Source organism: Diabrotica undecimpunctata, chromosome 1 (genome assembly GCF_040954645.1).
Source record: "Diabrotica undecimpunctata isolate CICGRU chromosome 1, icDiaUnde3, whole genome shotgun sequence".
Lineage (NCBI taxonomy): Eukaryota > Metazoa > Arthropoda > Insecta > Coleoptera > Chrysomelidae > Diabrotica > Diabrotica undecimpunctata.
Genome location: NC_092803.1, coordinates 16,894,126 through 16,921,796, shown reverse-complemented (window position 1 = coordinate 16,921,796; position 27,671 = coordinate 16,894,126). Strand labels below are relative to the sequence as shown.

Below are 27,671 nucleotides of genomic sequence, written 5' to 3'. Positions count from 1 at the left end.
GCCAGACTCCAACCTGCCTGATGTTAGGTCGTGAAGTTCGTTTACCCTGCGACCTAGAGTTTGGCTGCAGACCTTCCGAAGAACATGTTGCAAGCGAAGATTATGTCGACCGCCTGAAGTTAAGAATGAACAACATTCATGAACTTGCCCGACAACACATCCAGATAGCCAGTGACAGAATGAAAGATCAATATGATTCTCGATGCAAGAGTGAAAGCTATGAAGTAGGTGATCTTGTTTGGCTTTATAATCCGCAACGTCGTCAAGGCTTGTCTCCCAAACTGCAAAGACAATGGGAAGGTCCATATGAAATTAAAAAGAAAATAAATGACGTAATATACCGAATTAAGAAGTTGCCGAAAGGTAAACCAAAAGTAGTTCACATAAATCGTCTTGCACCATATGCTGGCTCAAATGAAACAGAAGAAGCACGAACCCTTCAACATGAGATCAAAGATGACCGGCGACCAAGCTTTAATGAATTTATGTCAAATTACGCAGAGAGAAAGAGTGCTAGATTCGGCGTGACCAGAGAAGTTCAGCAGGATCTTTTTAGGGTTCCGCATAACGTCTCTCTAGCCCACTGTGTTGCCCAAGATCTTGAGATGACTAAAGGAATCTCATCTGTATTTTATAAGAAATTCGGTCGTTTGGACGAGTTAAAAAACCAGCAGCCTAAAGTTGGAAGAGTACTGAGATTAGAAGATGGTTCTCGATCTTTGCTGTATATGGTGACCAGGAAGTCGTATACAGACAGGGCAAGCTACGAGGATATATGGCGTGCTCTAACTAATTTGAAGAAAATTGTGTGCAATTACGACATCAAGAATTTGGCCTTACCCAAGATAGGTCATGCACTAGATAATCTGGACTGGAAGATTGTCAGAAGCATGCTTGAAGTGATATTCCGAGAAACCGGCGTAGGAATTACTGTGTGTTGCATTAACCCGATGAAATCGTATCCTTCAAAGTCAGTAGACTGTTATTTCTTTCTAAAGGGTTCATGCAGAGCTGGAGAGTCCTGTAGATTCCGCCATCCTGTGCCTACATATAGAGTTGCTGATCGGGACGGTCAGATTTAAGAGGGGAGCAGTGTTACGAACATGCTTTCGAGATGGCCCAGGTAACGGTTGCATTGCATCTCTAATACCCTTCCAGAAGTTTCTCCGTGTATCGAGTGCGAGAGAGAACAACAGGTCACGTAGGCAAAAATAGAGGTGGGACAACTCCCGAATGTTCTGGAACTTAATACTTTTGGTATATATATGACGCGATTTTAGAAGTAGAGTTAGTTGTTAAGATACTACCGAACTGTAAAGTTATAAATAAATATGTTTATATAAATTCGAACCGCTCGTTTTATTTAATCTCGCTACAATATATATATATATATATATATATATATATATATATATATATACAGTATACTCCCTTTATAACGAACACGGTTATTACGAGGTTTCGCTTATAACGAGGTACATTAGATGTCCCGTGAAATTTCTATTGAACTATAACCCTTTATAGCGAGGTAAATTTGCTTATAACGAGAGAAAATAAGATTGCAAAACGTGTTTTTTACGTTTTGGCCCGGCCGTAGCTATAAATAAATACCCTTTTTAACTGCGGGCCGCCCGCAATAAACTTCTTACAATTTATGATTCTTAGTCGGAAATGTAAAATTTATGATTCACAAGTGTCATTGTATTGGGTTGACCATTCACACCTAATAATATGGGTCCTAATAGACAAGATGTGGAAAGTGTTTTAAAGGTTGTTTAAATTTCACGGGACATTTAATGTACCTCGTTATAAGCGAAACCTCGTAATAACCGTGTTCGTTATAAAGGGAGTATACTGTATATATATATATATATATATATATATATATATATATATATATATATATATATATATATATATATATCGTGAAAACAATATTATTTTGTGCGGAAAGACCTGTTAGATATTAAAAATGTCCAGTTTTCTGGTCTGAATTATATATAAATGTGAAAATAATATTATTTTATATCCAATCCTTATTAAGAAACTTGGGTGCTTCTTAACGATAATATTTTTAATCCAAACATATTATGTAGGTATCCACAGTAATGGTTTATTAACATTAGAGAAAGGCTAAGATCAAACAAAAGAAGAGATTATTGGAGAATAAAGGGATAAAGGGTAAACTTTAAATGTATTTACTTACCCATAAACAATTATCAACGTTAAAAAGAATGCAGATGTATCTGAAACAAAAATATACATTAGTTTCAGTTAAAAAACTTAAAAAATGTTTTTGCTCCGATACAAAAAGTTAAAAATATTTTATAGATTTTATTTATTTTATCCTACATTTTATCCAAACACTCCTCTAATATTCAGATTTTCTCCAAAACATTTTCGAACCTAATTTTCTCCGTTTCCTGTCACCTTACGAATTTCGCTAAATTTATTAAAAAGTCTATTTATAAATGTTTACATAAAAGTCTTTTGGTAAGGAGGGAGAGATTCATGCATAAATAATGCTACGTTGAGTTATTTGGTAATTTCCCGTCAATTTATACATTTCAGAATAGGGGGCCTGACCTCCTCAGCCGCCCCTCCGGCTCGAGCAGGGCCTTCAGGTGAAAGATAACAATACAGCAATATGTCAAGAAAACTACGAGGGGATTTAAGGAGTTTTTGGAGTCTATTTAAGTGGAAAAAACGTTTGAAGATTAGAAAAAATGATTCTTAGTTCGATAATCACGATTACTGTCTAGGGTAAAAATGGAGAATAACGTTATAAACATTATTCTGCATGAATGGAGTGTTATAAACGTGACATGTTTGTTATTTTTCGTCAAATAATTATTTAATCCAAATTCTTTTGATTTTATTAGTTTGTTAACTTTCTGTTTTTTTACTATTAATTTTTTTATCAACTAAATATTCTATTTAAACATTATTCTTTAATTTAAATTTTTATTTATTTCAGTCCAATTCCCATTTACTCATTGTCTACCCCCTATTTACACCCCGTATCCTAACTTTCTCCTACTTACAACTAGCGACAAAAATTGTTTGTGTCCTTAATTCTGCTTCTCAATGTCAAGTTTAGAATAAAAATATTCGGGGAAGGGAGAATTTTTTCTGCATATCTTTACTGTATGTACACTCGAATTTTAATTCATAAATCAGTGCTCATCAGTAATATCCAGTGCTGTTGTCATTGGTAATTTCTAAACATTTCTTTATGCTGTCCGCTACCACAAGATTTCTTGTTAAAGTTTTTTTTATATATTGGACATTGTCTTCTCCACCTTCTTGTTGGGACACCTCAATAAAAGGTGGACCACAACTCTAGCAAGCTGCTGCAAGTGATCTAACAAGCCTACAATAAAATCGAGGAAAAAGAGAACATGGCAGATGAACAACAAGGCTTCCAGAAGAACCGCAGCACAATAGACGCAATTTTTATTATCAGACAAATATGTAATAGAAAAGTCTATTGAATATGGAAAACCAGCATACATGTGCTTTGCAGATTTAAAAAGTGCTTTTGAAAGGGTGAATCGAAATGACATCTTAAATTTATTACAAGCTGAACAAACCATCAGATAATAAGGACAATTAATGAAATTAACAAGAACAACAAGACTAGAGTTATAATGTCAACAGGGGAAAGAGAATGCATAGAACTAAAAGGAGGAATCCGCCAAGGAGACTCGCTCAGCCCATTGTTATTCAATATGGTGATGAATCAAATAATTCACAAAGTAAGAAAACGACACGGATACCACATGGGAGCGCATAAAATCACGATACTATGCTATGCTGATGATGCAGTACTAATTGCTGATAACGAAGATAACCCACAAAGGCAGCTCCATACCTTCAATATCACAGCAAACAAACTTAATATGAGAATATCAGTAGAAAAAACTAAATGTATAGTGATCAGTAAAGAGCCGCGTAGATGCAAACTAGAAATAGACGGCAAAATTGTAGAACAAGTAATGAAATTCAATTACCTAGGAGTAGAGATCACTAGTGACAGGGATATAAGAACAGAGACCACAAGGCAAGTATCAAAAGCGGCAAGAGTAAGTGGTTGCCTACGAGAAACCATATGGAGAAAAAAATATCTGACCACGGAAAGCAAAATGAAAGTATACAAGACAACAGTAAGACCAATCCTAACATATGCAGCGGAGAGAAGGACCGATACAAGAAAGACGAAACAACAAATCAACAATATCGAAATGAAAGTATTAAGATCAATAGCGGGCACATCATTAAGAGACAGACAAACCAACAGAAGTATACGCGAACAATGCAAAATTCAAAATATTAACAGGTGGATAAAAACAAGAAAAAAAAAACTGGAACGAACATGTAAACCGAATGGGACCAGATATATTAGCGAACATCTGTAAAAACAACAAGCCGTATAGCAGAAGACCCGTTGGAAGGCCGCCAAAAAGGTGGAAAGATAATGATGACCAGATAGATTAGCGAACATCTGTAAAAACAACAAGCCGTATAGCAGAAGACCCGTTGGAAGACCGCCAAAAAGGTGGAAAGATATTGTACAGTTAACAACGACTGAAACAGAATAAGAGGCAGACAAACAGGAATCCTAGTCGCGCGAAGAAGAAGAAGAAGAACGGCTTCTTCTGCTCGCAATTCATTTTCACACAACTTTCTTGTCATAGTGCGGTCCGATATTTGTAATCCAGTTGATTTGACAATACCGTTAATATCTTTTGCGGATCTGCGACGATCTTCTAAAGAAAGTCGGCATATTTTACGCACATCGTAGTGACTAACTTTGGGTTTGCTGCCAGATCTTTTTGCTGATTTTGTCGTTCCACGTTTGCAAACTTTCATTACACCTGATTTTGTGGCGCCACCACCCAATTTGTTTGCTATTTCTTGATAAGTGTAACCTTCTTCTCGAAGGATAATTGCTTTGGCTCTCTTTCCTGGCGACCAGTCAACACGTTTTGGGTTTCTGGTTGCCATTTTCGTTGAATCGACGCTGATGAATTCCTCTCCGACAATTAAACAATATCACCCTAGTAACAACTACCTGATGTTACTAATAAACACTGGAAGCCGCACGAAACTGTACTAAAGGCCACCTAACCGCTTCCAGTTGGGTTGTTGACTGACTAGCAAAACCCTGACGCAATACAGTATTGCCAATGTTGCCATTCACAAATCTCGGATTTTCGGCGTTTCGCTTGAATCTGGTTCCATATTTTATTAAATAATGATGTTAACAAAAAAAGAGTGAGAAATACATAAAATATTATGCAGGAATATAAAACAATAAAATAAAAATGTAATTGTAATGGTAAACTATATAAATCATGATCATAAGACGAGTCTTGCTAAAAAAACGATAATTTTTGTAAAGTTTTCAAAAATTATGGCCACTAGTGTATAACATTTCCATTAGTATTACTTTACATTATTTTATTTTTCTTGTAAAGCTTAGACAATATTTGTTTTTTTTTTTCGACACCTCTAGAACCGAAGTGTTCATCGGTCTTTCAACCATTACAGCAGTGTCGCTCCGCTAGTTTAGCTATTTTTTATCCGGCAGATTCGTTCAGTTGTCTGGGGGAGTTATTTAATAGTTATCTAAAAGTGTTTAGCAGAATTTCAGTCAGAAAAAGTATATCATGTCGCCTAGAGGATGATCGCGCCCACAAGGAAAATGAATTTCCTGTAGTTGGCTGTATACCATAACTCACAAAAATGTTATTTAAAAATCCTTTATAAAAGGTACAATAATATAAAAAAAAACCTTTCGGGCTACATCATTAAACATTTTCGGTATAAATATTCCATCATCAGTGCTTTTTCTGATTCTGCTATTTGATTGGACTTTAAATGAATGCTGGAATAATCTTAGTGTATAAATGAAGAAGAATGGATATAAATATGGTGTTTAATATGATTGTTGTGGGGTTATGAACAATCGTTTTTGCTAAAACCCTAATCAAAATTTAACCTTTATGTTTGCTTTAATTAAAATGGTAATACTTATTTTAGGAAAAAGCACTAATAATGAAATAGTCATTCCAAAAACATTCTGTCCAATGCAATGTACAGATTCCAAAAACATTGTAACATACAGATACCTTCTCTTGGATTGGCAACCCCTAGGAGTCTTGCGTTGCCAAATTTAACAACAAATATGTATTAATTAACAACATTATTTAAAGGGTTTTTACCCTCATATTTAGTGGGTGGCCTTCCTGACGAATGGCTGATAAGTGTTCAACCACATGTTCTTTAACCTTCTTTAACCTTCTTCTTGTTTAGGTACCGTCTCCTCTAAGGAGGTTGGTAACTATCACAGCTATTTTCACTTTTGAGATTGCAGCTCTGAACAAGTCGACGGAACTGTAATTATACCACTTTCTCAGATTGTTGAGCCAGGAGGTGCGTCTTCTTCCAATACTTCGTTTTTCCTGTATTTTTCCCTGTATTATGGTTTGTAGCAACACATATTTGTCCCCTCTCATAACGTGGCCGAGATATTGTAACTTTCTTATCTTAATCGTATTCATGATTTCCATTTCCTTTGTCATCTTTCTGAGGACCTCAACATTTGTTATTCGGTCGACCCAACTTATTTATAATATTCTTCGGTAGGTCCACATCTCGAATGCTTTAAGTCGATCGCTCACCTCTTTCTTGAAGCTCCAGGCCTCCACTCCATACAACAGAACCGAAAACACATATTCTTATTTTGAGTTGCAGACTAAGGTCTAAGGTATAAGACAATTTTCTTGGACTAATAGTACTATAAAAATGTATCAAGCTGGTAGTAGATAACATTTGGTCATACAAAAAAAATTGTCCGAGAATCACCGGTCTATACTTCGAATAAATCCCCAATACGAATACTTCGACAAACATGTACATTTTCCTGAACTTATCGGTTTTTTTTTCGTTGCGTTTTCCCTGCAATTAACTTCTCGATATAACGTGCAATTAAATTCTCTACCTAAATGTCAGTTAAGTCATCGAGCGTTGACATCATTCCTCTGACGGGGCAACGACTCGAAAAGTAACATTTAGAGGAGTAATTAGCGAGCATGAGGAAAACAATATCGGGATGGCTGTTTATCTACACGGTACATAGAACGTATTATATTGTATAGCCCTAGGGAAATATGTTTTCCTTGATGACAGTGAATTGATTTTATAAAGGGGTAATTAAAACAAAAAATATATACAGAGGAAAGATCTTTTACTTGATTTTGTCTGTATTATTGAATGAATGGAACCAGAAACGAGATCCGTGCGGTCGATTAGTTCACTTGTGACAGAATGAAGACTTAGTAATGTAACGTGTCGAAAAGTCATTGTTGCATGTTTTATAAATTTATTTTATTTTACTAAATTTCATACAACATTCAGCATATAGTTTATTTTTTTGTAAGTATTTCTCAAGAAACTATTTTATGCCGCTAATAGGTCCAATAAAACAACCTTTAAATTTTATTTTTTTTCTTCAAATATTGCTATAAACCATTTAAAAGATGCCGAGCTATTATAAAATCCCATTACGTTTTGTTTGCAAATATTCAAACTGATCCCTTCAAACATGCTGCAAGAATCCCTTTGAAGGTTTGACCAAAGTACCACAAAAATCTCTTTAGGTCAACTAGAGTTCCGATTAATTTGACCGCCTAGAAAAGCTAGTTAACGGTACTTCTTCTATTTAAATATTTTTCTATAAAATAAATAACAATAAAATAAAAGGCCGACCTTCTAAATTCTATTTTATTTTCCGTTTTGCAATCAAGATGTAAGCGACCGTTCAACATATGTTCCAGACCCCTTTTAGGGTAAAATCCTTATTTCTGTTTTTTTATCATTGTAGTTGTATTGTTTATCTTCTTCTTATGGCGCCGTCTCCTTTCGAAGGTTGGCGATCCAAATGGCAATTGTAGCTTTGGTAATTGGTGCATGAAAGATTTCTGTAGATAAGTGGTCAAACCATCTCTTCACGTCTTTTAGCCACGAGCTCTGGCGTGTTACACGCCATCTTGTTTATAGTACATAGAAAAAACCAAATACATGGTGATCTCGAAAACCCCTGTTGACAACATACATCGTACATTGGAGGGTAAACCGTTAGAGAGGGTCGACAAGTATAAATACATCAGAGCAATTATAAACTCATTAAGATGATGAGATAATGTCAGAGTTGCAATAGCTCGAAAAGGATTTATAAAATACCTCTTCTTATGGTGCCCTATCCAATTAGTGGATGTTGGCGATAATTCTGGCATACTCCTCTCGGTCTTGTGTGGCTCTAAAGAGTGCATGGGCATCGAGGTTTGTCCAATCCCGTATGTTTTTAAGCCATGAGTATTTCTTTCTTCCGAGGCCCCTTCCATAATAAGCTTTAAGAACTGGTACTTGGAATTTCGAATATACGAGTATATGACCCAGATAAGCAGTTTTTCTTCTTTACAACCATTACAGCAGTGTCACTCCGCTGGTTTAGAGCTATTTTTTATCCAGCAGATTCGTTCAGTTGTCTGGGAGCGTTATTTAATAGTAATCTAAAAGTGTTTAGCAGAATTTCAGTCAGAAAAAGTATATCATCGTCGCCTAGAGGATGATCGCGGCCACAAGGAAAATGAATTTCCTGTAGTTGGCTGCATAGCATAATTCAAAAAAATGTTATTTAAAAAATCCTTTATAAAAGGTACAATAATATAAAAGTACCCTCTCAGGCTACATCATTAAACATTTTCGGTATGAATATTCCATCATCAGTGCTTTTTCTGGTTCTGCTATTTGATTGGACTTTAAATGAATGCTGGAATAATCTTAGTGTATAAATGAAGAAGAATGGATATAAATAAGGTGTTTAATATGATTGTTGTGGGGTTATGAACAATCGTTTTTGCTATAACCCTAATCAAAATTTAACCTTTATGTTTGCTTTAATTAATTATGATTTTGATTAATTATGATAATACTTATTTTAGGAAAAAGCACTAATAATGAAATAGTCATTCCAAAAACATTCTGTCCAATGCAATGTACAGATTCCAAAAACATTGTAACATACAGATACCTTCTCTTGGATTGGCAACCCCTAGGAGTCTTGCGCTGCCACGGAGTCTTTAGCCACGAGCTCTGGCGTGTTACACGCCATCTTGTTTATAGTACATAGAAAAAACCAAATACATGGTGATCTCGAAAACCCCTGTTGACAACATACATCGTACATTGGAGGGTAAACCGTTAGAGAGGGTCGACAAGTATAAATACATCAGAGCAATTATAAACTCATTAAGATGATGAGATAATGTCAGAGTTGCAATAGCTCGAAAAGGATTTATAAAATACCTCTTCTTATGGTGCCCTATCCAATTAGTGGATGTTGGCGATAATTCTGGCATACTCCTCTCGGTCTTGTGTGGCTCTAAAGAGTGCATGGGCATCGAGGTTTGTCCAATCCCGTATGTTTTTAAGCCATGAGTATTTCTTTCTTCCGAGGCCCCTTCCATAATAAGCTTTAAGAACTGGTACTTGGAATTTCGAATATACGAGTATATGACCCAGATAAGCAGTTTTTCTTCTTTTTATTATTGGCAGCAATTCTCGTTCTCTGCCCATTCGATTTAATACTTCGACATTTGTTGTGTGATCTGTCCATATTATAAAATACAAGTCAATGTTTACAAATAATAAATTGAGTATGGTTATCAGATTGAGATTTATCTAATGTTATGTATGATCGCAACTGCTATATGGGTTAGAAGCTTGGACTCTGAAAGACCAATTCGTAAAAAAATTGAAGGCAATCGAAATATGGCTATATAGGCGTATTCTTTAAATTCCTTGGACTGTAAATGTCTCAGTCGAAGAAATGTTAAGACAAATTAGACATGGTAGAAAGCTTATAAACACAATTAAAATAAGAAAAATATCGTATCTGGACCATATACTTTGAAACAGTAAATACTGTCTTCTACATGTCATAATGCAAGGAAGAGTAGAGGGAAGCAAAGGCTTGTGAAGAAAGGAGAAATCTTGGATAAGGAATATCAGAGATTGGACTAACTTCAGTGTTGAACAGATATTTCACGTTGCAAAAGATAGGGAAGCGTTTAAAGAAGTAATCGCCAACCTTCCTTAGAAGACGGCACAATAACGAAGAAGAAGTTTGAAGAAGAAGATTATTCCTTTTGTATATTTCACCTTTGTATTTTCTCATCTAATTAGGGTCCAAGTCCGTCCTAGTTAGAGACGATCTCCTACGTCATCCAAGTTCGATCAATTTAGAAACGATCTCCCAAGTCATACAGGTTTCATTCCTAGTTAAAAAATGTTCTTTCTAGTTCGGGATGATGTGCCTAATTCGATACAAGTCAGTTATTTTAATATGTGAACCGCTGAGTTCCTCAATTCTAATTTAGATTGGGACTTTCAATTTTTTATCTTTGAGTACTTGACTACAGTTTTGACTTCTACCGGCCATCCCGGCAAAACGGTGTCGAGTTAGGGACGAAATTATAATCCAATTGACCGATTGCCCAACCTATTGTAGTATTGGGGTATTTTTTATCTATTCTAAGGAATAAAGCTTAATTTATATGTTTCTTTCATGTTTTAATTTTTTTACATATGTTATTTACATTATATATTTTTGTGCAGTCTCTATTTTAAACATGTTTAAATCGAAATGTATTAACTAAACGGTAAATTGATACTATGACATTTTTATTCACTTGTTTTCGACGATTCGGCGGGATATCCATCGTTTTTCAAGAAATATTATTAACTAAAAACACTTTATCAAAATACATATGATTTAAAAAGAATCTTTGACTTACCAAGCATGCAAAAGTTTGTTGCCAATACTACTACTACTTGTCGGTTTATAACGTTCCCTGCCGTTTTCCGACTTCCATTCGCCACTTAGACCGGTTGTTCCATAGATCTTCTTCTATGGCCCTCTCTCTCTCAGTTCTTTATTTATTCCTTCGCTCCAACTTTTTCTCGGTCTACCTCGTTTTCTCTTTCCTTCTGGTTGCCACTTTAGTATTTCTTTTGGCATTCGTTGTTCGTCCATTCTTTGTATGTGTCCGAACCAGATAAGTTGTTTTGTTGTTAGGTCATCTGTGATTGTTCGTTTGATTCCCATTATTTCTCTAATGCGTTCGTTGGTAATCCTTTCTCTTCTAGATCTTCCTGCGGCTCTTCTCCAAAAATCCATTTCCGTCGCTTTAAGCGTTGGCAGTGTTCTTTCTTTCAGTGGTCATACCTCACAGGTAATATCACTTGTTGCCAATAAGTATATTACTTAAACGGCAAAATACACATAGGACAGACTCACTAAGTCACTACATGTAAAATGTTGATCATTTATTATGTTTGTTGATGTTTGGTTTATCATTAAAACGATAAATGTTTTTACACCATAGGCGTTCTGAAATTATTCTTTTTTATGATTTAAATTAAATTGAAATATATCTTTTTTATCATTTATTGCTCTATTTTTTTTTTTGTAGATTCTTGGAGCTCCCCTTTTTTCTATTATGTTCACATTTTAGTATCTTAGTTTTGTCAAAATCAAATTAAGTTTCTTTTTGTTTCCATGTTTTGTAGGTAACATCAACATTTTCGCCGTCAAATTTGCGTGCTCAATAGACCAATATTATGATTCAAGTAATTGTTCAGTATAGCTGGGAAGACACTTACAATGAATTCATTTGGTCTCAACAAAAGTGTAGAAATTATCTGGAAGTTTGATGCATTGTGTATTTGGATGCAGTTTTATTTTACCGTTTTCAATATTTAGCAAATAATATTGAAGCAAATAATGTTACTTTAAAGAAAAACCATATGTATTATGGACAAGTACAAAATTGCGAATGTTACTTACCCGACTATAAATATGTCATTTTGTAGTGTTTTGTGCATTCGATAAGTCCGCACTTATTATCAAAGTACCATTTGACGTAGAATTTATACAAAACATGTTAAACGTTTTGGTAGGCACATATTTTTACAATGTATTACCAGTTTTATTCCAATTATATAAATAAAAAACTTGTTTTGAAAAATTTTTTTATTTCTTATAGGTACTTTTACTTGGAAAAAATATTTACGCTTCACTACACTCGCATCATCTGTTAATTTAGATATATACAAATATACATTAATATTTATCATTACTAAGTATTGGAGAAAGGTTAAAATATGATTTATAACAGGATCCATATAAGGAACTAGGAATAAGTTAACTCTTGCTTTAAGAATTTTAAAGATTTTTAGCCGTTAATATAATCTTATCAGTGTATTTGTTGTGCACAAGTTTGTTTCAAAAAATCATTATTTTTTGCCTTTTATCAGAAGATGTTACGTAGGCCAAAGCAATACTAGAAATCTAATGTTTGTAATTACTGAAAGAAATGAAAGAGAAAGTTGTAAAAGTTGTAGAAACGAGTGATAAGATAATGTCTGTAAACTTTTTCTTTTATAGGAATTACAGAATATAATGAGTATAATGAGTATGTTTTCCAAATTAGATTAGATGAGGATGAATAAAAGTTTCTTCGTCCTATCAGAAAATATGACACTGTATATTTTATTGAGTCATACTTCTCAGGGGTACAGAGGTTTTCGTGAATAAATGCATATCTGGAGTTCAGGGATCAATGAAATAATAAAAAATGACAATTATATTTTAAGACCCTTTTAACGGAATAAAATTACATTTTAAAATACGCCCTGGCTTGAATTTCTTATATATCTACTCTTTTGAGCAACTTATGTCTATTATGTGGGTACCGCCTAATCCTAATCCATCACCATAATGCACAAGTCAATAAATTTCGTAACCATTTCCTATTTTATTGAAATATGAATATAAATACGAAAATAATGATGATAGTGATAGATTATTGAGCTTCCGGTAAATATACCAATTTATGATGTACCGTATTATGATATCAATAAAAAGTCACTTTGCTTTAATGGCTAGCCAACACACAAATCAATGAAAAACAATCATAATGGTAATAAAGTAGATATAAATGTTTGGCGAGGCGATAAATACATATGAAATTTCTAAACTATATGTAAATGTTCACCAATAAAACGTATATTAGTGAAATATCACAAGTTTATACATATGCTAGAATAGTAAAAAATTTATAGTAAATGATTAATAAATATATAAAAAAAATATTGTACATTAGGTGGTGCAGTTGACTAGCGCGAATCTTAATGCTATGTTTTCTATATTTTAAAAATAAAATAAAAATATAAAATTAAATTAATAAAGTAATTTTATTATTTATCTTTTTTTTATATTTTAAACAAATTCAATAAATTATTATATTGGCTCCTAACGCCATCTGTTACCGTTTCAACAAAGCATACGTTGTTTACTTCTGACAGGTCTGTCAAATTCAGACGAAATAAAATATAATAATACTTAAATATCATTTGATAGTAAATTTAATTATCATATAAAATAAATAAGATGTAAAAAATTAATAATTGTATTTATGTAAAATTATATTAAAACAAGAAGTCTCATAAACATTTAAACAGGTGATTTCTTATTGTTATTAATTGGATTACATTTATGACGTTTAAATTTTGACAATCTTTAAGAATCGAATCTTTAATTGACAGATATTCTAATTCAGTTAATATTCGTGTTTTCAAACGAACGTGCTGCCAACTGCTGTCAAAATAGATAACTAATAAAATAAGTGAAGATACGTTAATACGTTTTATAGTAAAGAGCTTGTATATGTGGTTCAACAGGCTAATAGGTCTATAATGTCCGTTCTATCTCCTTTTTTATGCAAAAGGATGGTTATAGCATTTTTCCATTCTTTAGGCACCTCTCTTTGCTGCAAACATTGGTTAAAGAGTTTCCTTAATTTATTTCATAGCATATCCCCTTCATTTACGATTGCTTCTTTTACAATTCCATCCTCTCCTGGGGCTTTGTTATTTCCATTTTTCTTAATTCTTATCGAATCTCATCTCTGGCAATAGTTCGGAACCTTGATTCATGATCTTCTTTGAAATGACTGCTTGTATTTCTGTTTGATCTTCTCGTCTATATAATTCCTCGTAAAACTCTTCGACGACCTATATTAACTCGTCCCTATGTGATATTATTTCATTTTTGCTTGTTTCTTAATTTATGAATTTCGCATTTCCCATTCGTTAGCTTTCTACGTAGAACTTTTAGGCTGTTATTTTCATCCTTAGTGCGTTTAATATTATCGGTTTTAAATTTTATTAAATCTCTTATGATTGCTTTCAGAACAGTTTTATTCATTTCTCTTAGAGTGTGGCTGCCTGCATTCTTATCGCTTCTCATTTGTCTTCTTTGATCCAGCAGCGTTTCAGTATATGGACGTGTTTATGATGCAATTATTCAAGTCGTTAAGATCGTTCTCGGAGGTTTCATGTATTAGTAGCTTATTATTGATATGTGCCTGATATTGGTTGATATATAATGGGGGTGTCCAGATACCATGAGATTTATTTTTAATCATTATGTTCCTTTCTCTTTTATTTGTTTTTTGTTACTTATGATGTAGTCGATTTCGTTACTTGTTCTACCGTTTGGACTTTCCCAGGTCCATCTTCTGTGCATCTCTTTGTGAAAGAAGCTGTTCATGTTAAATAAATTAGTTATTAATAACAATAATAACCGCAGTTATTATTGTTAATCACAAAAAACGTGTTTGTGAAACGAAATCAGGCTTAGACTAAACATTGTCAATAGTAATTTGAAGTCTGGATATTAGATACTACTTGTTGTTTGATTCCGGTCTAAGGACTTCATGTAGCCAGATAAAAAGTGAGAACATTCGATGACCTTATGAATTTATCTCTGATCGACGCAAACAAAAGCAAGTGTTCAACAGACTTTCGCGATGTGACGCAAGTGGTTGTAAACGTATTGTATTTTACTACTACTCTTTTCATCAGCTCATTATGTCTTTGTAATTGTAGCAAGTATCGTTAGTTTAATTATTCAATCCTTTTCTTTCCACGAGGATTATAAAGATTTTAAAAGTTATAAAATGTAATATATTTTATATTAAATATATATATATATATATATATATATATATATATATATATATATATATATATATATATATATAAATTGTTCAAAATATATCATCTAAACTTTTATAGAAAATATTTAATAAGTCAAAACCGTCTTCATGCTAAAACCTTTATTTAATTATGGACGGAACACTCGGCCGGAAAGAAAAATATATGGATTTAATTCCACCATATTAATGATATAAATAAGCCCTAAATCTTTCTAAAGTCGTTCTAATTTATGATCGGATATTTTTTCAGGCCAATGGTGACTGGAGTAGATGTAGTAATTAATTTTCATTTTGAAATATAGAGTTATCTATTTAAACACATTCTTCTTGTAGAATTTTTGTTTAATGATATTTAAAATAGATGCACTATTGAGATTAAGATATTTTATTGGAGGTTCATTTGGCCTACATCCTAGTGTTAAAAAAAATGGAAACTATATAAATCATTGTTAAATCTTGGTTTAAAATATAAATACTATAAAAGACAACAACGCGAAAACAGTTTTGGTAGATAAGAAAGTAAATATTTTAGCATAACATATATCCGCCAATATATTTTACATCAGGTTGATTTATTCAAAACTCATTTTTAAAAGAGTGAATACAAATAGATTTGGGTATTGGTGGAAGATAATATTAATACAGTGTGTTTCAACGAAAATTTGCTTCCTTCCCCCAGAAACTCAGAAATATAGAGTTTTTTCAAAATTTAAAAAAACACATCAATTTGTATTGGGGTGAGGGGGACAAATTTTCATGTAAAATTCATAATTCATGCCCTCAAATACTACTCTACTACTCCGCATCAACCCCCAGTTTTTTTTAAATAGCAAGTGTGGTCAAGTTGCACATCATTTGAAAGGAACATTATTTTTTCTCTACACGACACTCTATTTTTTTATTTACGGAATAACTTTGAAGATAATTTGGGATTTAACTAATTTATTGGTTGAACACAATAATAACAAAAAACATAAAATTTCATCAAATTAACCAATTAAATATTCGAAATGACCTCTTGTGACCTCCATACAATAATACAGCCTATTTTCAAAGCCTCTTCGAACATTTACAAATACCTCCAGTGTCAATAATCGGCAGTCTGTCACAATTCTTTGTCGCACTTCTACAAGATCTGCAGCCGGAAGGACGTATATTTTTGATTTTAGATATCTCCACAAAAAAAATCCAAAAGCAAAAGATCCGGTGATCTGGCCGGCCACTCTATTGCACCACTTCTGCCAATCCAAAGCCCAGGAAAACGTTGATTCAAAAATTGTCATTCGCGTATATCGTAATGTGGAGGTGCCCTGTCCTGTTGGAAAGTCAGTTCATCCTCTAAAAGATCAACTATCAGATTTCAATGTGTCAGTGATCAGCGGAACAATAACGTCTAACAAATTTAAATAAGTTATTTGAGTATGCATTGTACGAGACTCCATGTAGCGAGTCATGCATTATCGCTACATGGCCTGCCCAGTTCCATTTTAGTTCCACTATGCATCCCGCAACGTCACTCCCAGCATAAGCCGGTCCATCTGTGCCACTCTCCATTTCGAAGCAGTAGTCTTGGTTAGAGTCATAATTTACGCTCCATAGGTCATGACCGGTAATATGCATTGGTCAAATACTTTTCTTTTGAGGCTAATCGGTATGTTGGCCCTAAGTGTGTCTCGCAGTTTTCCAAAGGCTGCCCACGCTAAAGTAATTCGTCGTTGGATTTCGCATGTTTGATTATCCCTGCTGATTCTTATTTCATTACCAAATACGTATATTTCTCCAACAGTTCTACCACTTTGTTTTAAATAGTTAAATGGTTATTGGGGACCATATTTGTCATACACTTAGTTTTGGTCAAGTGCATTCTGAGGCCCACCTTCGAACATGCAAAGTCCCAATTCATTTAACATATCTTCTCCTAAATTATCTGTGATAAGGACAATGTCATCTGCGAAACGAAGATGGTTGAGCTTTCGCCGTCTATTGTTACTCCTCTGTGGTCCCTATTGACCATATTAAAGGCATACTCTAATGCCGTTATGAACAATTTCGGTGACAATGTATCGCCTTGCCTTATCCCACGTTTTATTTTTATTGGTCGGGTTTACTCGTGTATCTTAACAGTCATAGTGGCATTTTTGTAAATATTGTAAATAAGTTCACTATAGCTATGGTCAATCCTGTTGTCATTGATTGCTTCTATAAGGCTGTCTATTTCGATCGTGTCGAACGCTTTGTGAAAATATATGAAAGTGAGGACAAGAGATTTTTTGTATTTGTCTTTACTAAATGGAGGTGATCATTGATACCATAATTTGATCGGAATCCTGCCTGCTCTCTCGGTTGGTAGAAATCTATTTTTTTCTCCAATCTTGATGTCACTAACCTAGTGAAGAGCTTGTATATGTGGTCCAACAGGCTAATAGGTCTATAATTTTCTAGGTCCGTTCTATCTCCTTTTTGATGCAAAAGGATGGTTATAGCATTATTCCATTCTTTGGGCACCTCTCTTTGCTGCAAACATAGATTAAACAATTTTCTTAATTTATTTAATAGCACATCTCCTCCATTTATAATTGCTTCTTTTAAAACTCCATCCTCTCCCGGGGCTTTGTTATTTTTCATTTTTCTTAATTCTTGTCGAATCTCATCTACCTTTATCTCTGGCATTAGTTCGGAACCTGGATTCATGATCTTCTTTGAAATGGATGTTTGTATTCCAGTTTGATCTTCTCGTCTACTTCCATATAATTCCTCGTAAAACTCTTTGATGACCTATATTAACTTGTCTTTACGTGATATTATTTCATTTTGCTTGTTTCTTAATTTATGAATTTCCCATTTCCCATTCGTTAGCTTTCTACGTAGAACTTTTAGGTTGTTATTTTCCTGGATGGTACGTTTGGCTAGGTAAGGATGTTTCTAGCTCTGCTTCTTTTACTTTTACTCTGCTTTTTTTACACCTATTTTTGAGTTTAAATCGCGAGATCAAATTGTGAATTGAGTACGAGAGTCATTAAGCGCAGTAGATATATCGTCATAAAACATTTCCATTTCTTTGTCTGTACGGTCTGTTGTTGGAGCGTATACTTGGATAATTTTGAGTTGATATCTACTGTTTAACTTTGGATATTACAAACCACACGAACAAGATATTAAACATACTTTGGATGTTTATTATCTTGTTCGTGTGGTTTTTATGGGCAAAGAAACCGATGCCTCCAACTGATGTAGTTTCAGGGCCAATCTGATAGAATATTGTTTGTTTTATTCAGCTTGAGTCTTTTTTTCAATTCATAAACTTACGTCGCGACGTACGATTGACGCACATATTTTGGTTTATCTCCTATAATACGAATGATGACAATATGCAAAGGTCCGCTGGATCTTTTCACATATAGGAAGGATACTTCCTTTCATATCCAATGTTTTTTCATTCATTTTTATCTCCCAATTCACTTTAAAGTTATACGCTTTACGTATAATCGAGTCTTTAGCTATAATACTTGTATAAAGTACTCAGATACATCCCTAAAGTTCTAAAATATAATCTTATACGTCTATTTAATATTTAAAATTAATAAGGAAACTCAAAAACGCTTTTCGTGTAAATTCTCGTCGAGTTACCCCTAATCTTGCCAAAAATCAATCCGAAAGGAACTCGTAAATTTCGATTGATCCCAGTTCCTTCCAACTTTATTATAACCCCAAGGAAAAGCTCGATATTTCAAATATCATTTGCTATTTTAGCAAGCACCAATTTATGCACAATAATACAACACATCGCAGTTTCCAATTCTCCCCAGAAGGCATTTGTGCCTAACGCCTGCTGCTCGCTCCTCGCCGTTCCCGATCGATATCCCGTGACGTCATTGACCCGCCCCTGACGTCATTACTGAACCAAATTTGCAGACACGTGAAAAAGGACCGTCGGTCCGAGTCAGCTCCGGAGTGTTTTGGGTCAAATGGCAGACCCTAAAAAATTGGGTTTTTTAAGCAATGTCATGCTCAAATATATACAGTATATATTTGTTAGTACACTGTTGTTTTTCACCTCAAATTGTACATTATTTCTAGTTAGTTTTTAAGTAAATTATGTTCTAATAAGTTGCACATGGCAAACTGACAAAATAAACATTTATAAAAAAATAGAAGAACAACTAAGATCCTAGTATAGCAGATCCTGGTAAATACCAGTTAAATGATACACTACTAAAAATCAGTGTTAGTAACCATACTATAATAATTATAGTGGACATACTATAATTACACTCCTTTTTACTGCGTACTTCATGCCTTTATCATCATCATCATCATCATCAACCTGTATGCGTCTACTGCTGAGCATAGATCTCCCTCAGCTCTTTCCATATAACTCTGTCTTGTGCGGCTTGCATCCAGTTATTTAACACGCTTCAAATAGTCAGTCAATCTAGTTGGTGGGCGTCCTCTGCTCCGTATTGCTTCTTGTCTTGGTCTCCACTCTAAAATAAGTTTTGTCCCTATGTTGTCCAATAATCTGGCGACGTGTCCTGCCCAATTCCATTTTAACGACGCGATTTTTTCAATGGTGTCTGTTGTTTTTGTTCTACAATGTATTTCTTCGTTTGGGATTCGGTCTCTCAGAGAGACTCCAACATCTAGCGCTCCATAGCCCTCTGAGTCAAGCGAATCTTGTTAACTCCCTTTTTTATGAGTGCTCCATATGTGAGTACAGGTACCACACATTGTTCAAAGATTTTCCTTTTGAGGCATATGGGTAGATCCGATTTAAATAGATAGTTTAATTTGCCAAACGCTGCCCAGGCTAATCCTATGTGACGTATGAGCTCACATGTCTGGTTATCTCTCCAACCGAATTTCATGTCGTAAGTACTTATACGAATGAGTCTGCACAATATCCCTTCCATCAACAGCAATATTTCGATTTAGCACCAGATTAGTCATTATTTGCGTCTTGTTCATATTAATCTTTAGTCCGACCTCCAAGGAAACGTGATATAATTTTTCAAACATTATTATTGCATCACCCATACGATCTGCTATAAGGACGATTTTTGACAGTCGACTCATCGCGTTCTTGGCCATCCCTATTCTTCTGCGAATTTCCGTATGGGAGGAGGCTGCATTGCTTAAGGAAGATCCTAGATATGTGTAAGTGTAGCGATGGTCTATTCAGTATTCTGTCAATGCTTTTAACATTTTCTAATATCTTATGGTATCGAATGCTTTCTCGTAGTCAACAAATATCAGTACCAATTATTTGTTGTATTCTGCATACTTCTCTATCAGATTCTTTATCACTAGTAAGTGGTCATTAATGCTGTATCCCGATCTAAATCCAGCTTGTTCTCTAGGCTGATAAAAGTCTAATTTAGCGACCAGTCTTTTTTTGATAATTGTTCTGAGAAGTTTATATAGGTATGTGTGAAAGCAAACTGATAGGACGGTAGTTTTTTAGATCTGTTATGTTTACTTGCTTGTGTAATAAAATAATGACTGCATTGTTCCATTGAGGAGTTTTTCCTTAGTAGATGAATTCGGTGAGAAGCTTGGTCAAAGCCTGAATAATTTTATTTCCACCTAGTTTAATCGCTTCGATCACTACTCCGTCATCGCCAGGGTATTTGTTATTTTTCATTTCTAAAAGTGCTGTTTTAATTTCGTATGGAGTTATTTCTGGCATTAATTCTGATCCCTGGTTTGTGATTTTGGGCAGGGGATGCTCTTGCGTTTATAATAATCCTTAAATCTATTATTCATAAATTAGCCTATATTTGTTCACTGCTGAACGTAGGCTTTCCGTAAAAGCTTTTATCTATTTCTATTTTAAGCTCCTTGCATCCAATTTGTAGTGATGCGCTTTATATGATCTGTCCATCTAGTCAGTGGTAGTCCTCTGTTTCGGTGTTTCTCTTGTCTTGGTCGCCATTCCAGAATCTTTCTGGTTCATCTATCATCCGTCAATCTGACAACATAGCTATGGCTATTCTTTCAACTACATCTATGACTCTAGTTCTTCTTGTTATTTGTAGATTTGGTACTTTATCTTTGATGGTAATACCTAGCATTGAACTTTCCATAGCGTGTTGTGTAATTCTTATTCTATTTATTGTTCCTTTTGTCAGAGTTGTCAATGTTTCTGCACCATATATAAGAACCACTAAAACACATTGGTTAAAAACCTTACTTTTTAAACAAACTTTTTTTTCGTCTTTATAGAGGGGAGTCTGGAATCTTCAAAAGACATCTCAGTCCAGGACGCCACCAGACTGGCCTTAGTGCAGGATTCGTTCTTCCTACTTCCAGCGATAGTTCCCGAGGTACTTTAAAATACCTACAGACCTCCTTTGCCATCCAGCGATCCGGAAGCGACATGGTCGGTCTCACTTCCGAAGCACTACCTTCATTCATCCACAGACTGTCAGCAAGGAGGCTCCCTGTCTCGTTGCAGGTGGCGCGTAGAAGACCCTCATCGCTCCTAGTACGGCATCACTCCCAGACAAGCATTTCCTCCTTCCCCACAGTCTGACTCACACAGTCTAACTCACACAGACTAACTTATACAGTCTGACTCACTTTTCTATCTTCAACTTCCAGCATCTTTCCCTCTAACCTTTGCCGTTGGTTCATCTGTCTTTCTTCCTCTTCTTTTTTTGTTGATTACTGCACGGATATAGTTTTGTACACTAGTCCAACCTGCTTTATTTTCAACAATTCTCTCAATAATTTCTCTCACTGAAAGCAAATTCACACCTGTCTCTCTTTCCATACTGTTCCTTTTTACTATCCATCTGTTGCACTCTAACATCGTATGTATCAGTGTCTGAGTGTCCACAGTATAGGCATTCATCTGGATCAGCTTTTCCGAACCTAGTAAGGTAGGCCTTAAAACACCCAAGTTCTGTGAGCACCTGCGTTAGAAAATAATCCAGTCGCCTGTGGCCACAGTCCACCCAATCTCTTATGTTCGGGATTAGCATCTTTGTCCACTGTGCCACATTCTCCGCGTTGTTCCATTTTCTTGCCATCTTTTAGTTGGCCTTTCTCTCTTCTCTCGGCCATAGTAAGGTTTGGGTCTCTTCTCTCATACAGCTCTTTTCTTTCCACCGCCAAAACATGCGACGGAACACATCCAGTGACGGTCCACAAGGCCGCCGCAAACAGTCCTGTAGGCGCATGCCAATCGCAACGGACTTGTTCTATCCACTAGTGTCATGAGCCTCCTATAGGCCGGTATCTCTTCTTCTTCTCATGGCACCGTCTCCTTTCGAAGGTTGGCGATCCAAATGGCAATTGTAGTTTTGGAAACTGCGGCGCGAAAGATTTCTGCGGATGAGCGGTCGAACCATTTCCTCAGGTCTTTCAGTCACGAGTTCTGGCGTCTTCCTACTGATCTTTTGCACTGTACTTTTCCTTCCAGTATAACTTGAAGTAATTCATATCCTTTGCTTCTCCACACATGACCGAAGTATTGCATTTTCCTCTCTTTGATTATTTTTAGTAATTCTTTTTGTTTACACATGCGACGAAGTACCTCAACATTAGTAACTCTTTGTACCCATGAAATTGTCACCATTTGTCTGTAAATATACATCTCAAAGGTATCTCTACCGAGGACGATCGACTGTACAACACCGTGTTAGGCTATCCTCATTTCTGATTTGAGTCCCCCAATGTTGGGCATCAATCTCTCCAATGCAGCCGCACTATTCGCAGCCTTCCGGGCCACCTTCCGCATGTGTTTCCCCATGTTTTATTCTGGCCCAACGTCATTCTTAGGGACTTTACGTATTTCTTGGATGTTAGACATGCTCCCACACATTGTAGTTCTACAGTTTTCCTGTTTTTATTCCCCTTCAGAATGATGGCTTCGGTTTTCTCTGCCACAAGTTATTATTACTATTAAACACTCCAAAAAAAATAATTAAAATATATATAACCTCGACTGTGAACTGTATATCTGTTTTTATATTACTTGTGTACTGGTAAACACTTAAAAACATTAAATATTATGTTTATATGGAATTTAATTTTGCAATCTGTAAATTTTATAATAGGAAAATGTCAATGACAGTAACCAAACCATTTAGGAAAACTGTCTGGTGATAGTTTCATTGACGCTCAGCATTTCACTATAGAGAAAAAAATAAAATACAACGTCAATATAGAAGCTTCGCTCCAAAAATTGATATTTTCACCCATACAAGGTTAAAATAAAGAGAAGGTTCGTTATGAACTATCTAGTACAATAAATTAAAAATGAGAATTCTAAAATAAAATACAAGGGGACAAATATTTTCTTCTTCATACTTATTTTCCAAAAATATCATTCAGTATCCACCAAACCTCACGACAAAATGTTTTCTTAATTTCTTTTCATCCTCGCCGCAGCGCAAACCCGATTTCCCGACAAACTTTTCGACTTTTATTTAGTTCTTTCGCGAACTTCCAATGAAAATTAGTTTTAGTTTAAAAAATGTATTTCTCCAGACTGTCAACAGTGCGAGTGGCCCGTTTCCACCGTGTCTCTAAAAACTTTTCCGTGATTTCCCACGGGACTATAACTTATCGAACAATCCTGTCGGGTTATCTGCAGAACGTCCAGATTTAAGTCGAGGAAACTTGGGTGTACGTTTTATCACACTTAGACATTACATCGGGAGTTGCAGGATTTCGTGTTACGAGGACAGATCGCAATATCAGGGAGGAAGAATACAATTCGAGGAATACGGAAGAACCGAAATCGATTAAGTTGAAAATGTTCCGAGAATAATATCTATATTTTCAGATATTGAACAGACTTGATTACATTCAGTACTGAGCACTTGACAGTTCTATAACACAAATAAATTTAAACTACTTCTGCGGAAACATATGCTATAAAAAAACGTCTTAAGTAGAGATCAAATTACACAAAACACAAAATAACAATTTTATCTGTTAAAAAGGAAAATAAGAGAGAGATTAAATATGTTATATGAGGTATAGACTAGGCGGGATGTGTAGAAATTCAGACCATAATGGACATTTTCCATAGGAAGCTATTTTTTTGCCGAAATCCCTTCAGGATGTGCCCAATATCGATAATCACGATATGCACCAGTCGCAAACCCTGTGCTAAATTTTTTATTTAACAAAATCTGAAAACAATTAAAAATTTCTCGTTTTTTTGCTCCTATTTTCGTTTATAATTCGGAAAATATTGATCCTAGAGAAAATATTATAAGAAGTTAAAAGTTTCGTTATTCAATTTTACACAATATTTCGTTAGCTAGAAATTGAAAATTTAATGTTTATTGTTGAAAAAATAGCAATAACTGGAAACAAAAGTACAAAAAATGAAGTTAATCCTTTAAATGTTTTCGACTTTCTAAACTTGACTTACAAGCTCCATATTCCGCCTAAAAAAACTTTTTAATATGTTTAAACTGTGTGCTAAATTTTGTTAACATCGGTCGGATAGGTTTTGCATAATAATTTTGCAATTCAGCCTACTGGAAAAAAATCGCAAATTTTCAAATTTATAGTAGGCCCTAAATAAGGCTCTCATATAGTTGCAAATTTTTTAACATATAAAGGAAGGCTCAAACTTTCAAACGCTTTTTGTAAAATTCAAATTGGTTCATTAGGAGAGCCTAGAAATTTTTTTAAAGTTTTAAACATTTTTTAGGCTTATAAACAAATTGAATAACTTTACGAGCTTTAAACATATCCTTCCAAAAAAAGAAAAAGACTTTAAAAAATTATTGAAGATTGAGTCAAAATAAAATTTATTTATAAAAAAAAAAATTTTTTTTCGTTCACCTTTGTTTTAACAATTTAAATTATTTATTAACAATTTATAAATACATATTTGTTTACTAAAAGTAACAATTTACTTCAATGTATAAATTGCAAGCTCAAAAAAAATGCATGAAGAAAAAATGTAATTACTTGTTTAACATACAATTGTTTATTGCAAATTTCCCAATTTGCAATTAAAAATGTTATTTGAAAATATGATATTTGAAATCCTTGTCGTCCGAGACATCGATTAAAAAAAAAGGGCAAAATTGGTTAACAAGAAGCCAAGATAATGCAATTTTTAGAGCGGGCTATGATTTTGAACTCGCCGATTCACATTTCGAGTGAATGTCCCCCACCACCACCTCTCATGCATTCCGAGTGACAGTTTACGCGAAAACGGTTTTTTATTTGTCTTTTTTATGAATGTTGGCATGAAGCGCATTACGTAAAACTTTTCATATAAAAAGTACTTGACAAGACGAGGGCATTTGTTTAAAACGAGCCCTCTATCACTTATGGCTATCACACGGCAAATGTATGCCAACTTTGACCTTCAATATCTCGGCACCCAGTAAGCCGAATGTACCTTCTTTTTCTTTAAAGAAGCCTCTTTTTATATTCTTTAAGTATATAAATTTTGAAATTGATATGTTTAAAGCTCGTAAAGTTATTCAATTTGTTTATAAGCCCAATATATATAAAAAATGTTTAAAACTTTAAAAAAATTTCTAGGCTCTCCTAGTGAACCGTTTTCAATTTTACAAAAAGCGTTTGAAAGTTTGAGCCTTCCTTTATGTGTAAAAAAATTTGCAACTATTTGAGGGCCTTATTTAGGGCCTACTATAAATTTGAAAATTTGCAATTTTTTCCAGTGGGCTGGATTGCAAAATTATTATGCAAAAACCTATTTGACCGATCTTAACAAAATTTAGCACACGTTTTAAACATATTAAAAGGTTTTTCTAGGCGGAATATGGAGTTTGTAAGTCAAGTTTAGAAAGTCGAAAACATTTAAAGGAATAACTTCATTTTTTTGTACTTTTTTTCCAATTATTGCTATGTTTTCAACAATAAACATAGCAATAAACATTGTGTAAAATTGAACAACGAAACTTTTAACTTCTTAAAATTTTTTCTCTAGGATCAATATTTTCCGAATTATAAACGAAAATAGGAGCAAAAAAATGAGAAATTTTTAATTGTTTTCAGATTTTGTTAAATAAAAAATTTAGCACAGGGTTTGCGACTGGCGCATATCGTGATTATCGATATTAGGCACATCCTGAAGGGATTGCAGCAAAAAAATAGCTTCCTATGGAAAATGTCCAATCCAAAACAGATCCCGCCTAGACTAGTAATACTTTATGGAGCGGCACATTAAATTCAATACACAAAAAGAACTAGAGTTCGGCGCCATAAATACAACTATAAAACAATTGTGCAGAAGGGACAAAATAATTATATTAAAAACATAATGTGCATAACTAGAAAAACATGCTGACCGCCAAGGATCTAGAGAACTTTTCTAAAAAGTCACATATCTAACGAGAGAATTTAAACCCCAGATACATATCATCAAAGATAATAGTGAAAATAATATAGCAAACCCAGAAGGTACCGCAGGGGAGTGAAAAAAATATTGCGAAATACTATTTCCTAACAAGGACCCAGACAATAACACAAAGAAAAGAAGTTATGAAAAAGAACCATAAATACTGAAAGCAGAAATTGAGGCGGCTAAAAAAAGCTAAAATTCTGAAAAGCAGAATTTTAGAAGGGGAAAATAAGAAAAGAGCTCATACACTCAAAAAAATGGGAGTAGGGATTGAAGTAATGGTTAAAATCTTTATTTAATTTGAATTACTGGAAAGTGGCTGTATCTGTGTGTGTGTCTGGTGGAATGTATTGCCATTCCGATTGGTCTACTTGGAGAATTTTAGTTTTAAAATTATCTACAACTGTAGGTTCTTCGTCTTTTAAATAGACCCACACAAAAAAAATCTAAGGGTGATAGCACAGGCGATCTTGGAGGCCATCGGGTTGATCCGTTAGCTCCAATCCATCTGTTTGGAAATGTGGCAAGGTAAATGATTAAAATACCGCTCTTATGTAAGGGTACGCCATCTTGTTGCCATACGATCACTTCTCTCTCGCATAAAGGAATATTCTCTAGTAACAAAGGTAGCTCATTATTTATGTATGAATAATGCTTATTTATCCTAACACTTGGTGGTATTGAGGTTTCTCCCACGTAAAAATTGTTGCATTCACAAAGTATTTTATAAATGCAGTTCCTTTATCGCTCCTTTGTTATGTTTGGTTTGGTTTTGGACAAAATAATTCTCTGTGTGTTGGTTATTTTAAATGTTATTGAGGTGTTGTATTTATTTCCGAACTTTTTTAATTTTTCTGATATGCCCTGTATGTATGGTATTGTTGTTATCTTTAAATTTCTTCTTGTGTGCTTTTCTGGATGGTTTTTGGTGTGTTGTTATTTCCTTTTTCAATCTTGTGAAAATTCTTATTTATAAATGACAATGGATAATCATTTTTTATTATGACCTTTGTTATGATTCCCTTTTTGATATTTATGCTAGGGTTTAAGTGATAATTTAAATATCTGTAGGTGTGATTTGGTCATTCACCGTTAATACATCCAGGGAAGGTAGTGATTTGCAGTTTTCTTTTTACAAAATAAATTTAATTGATTCTTCTTTATAGTCGATGTCTATCAAAAATCTATTCAGAGCTACT

The 27,671-nt window shown here is 34.2% G+C and overlaps 1 protein-coding gene across 6 annotated transcripts in view; it reads right to left on the bottom strand.

Moving 5' to 3' along the window:
• The window catches only part of tutl (immunoglobulin superfamily member turtle), a 500,395-nt gene that overhangs the window by 206,750 nt on the left and 265,974 nt on the right, over positions 1-27,671 (bottom strand). For all 6 annotated transcript variants that reach the window (XM_072537593.1, XM_072537564.1, XM_072537584.1 and 3 more), the window contains exon 3: positions 2,207-2,246. The gene's annotated coding sequence lies outside the window, so the exon portion shown is untranslated. The remainder of the gene's footprint in view (positions 1-2,206; positions 2,247-27,671) is intronic.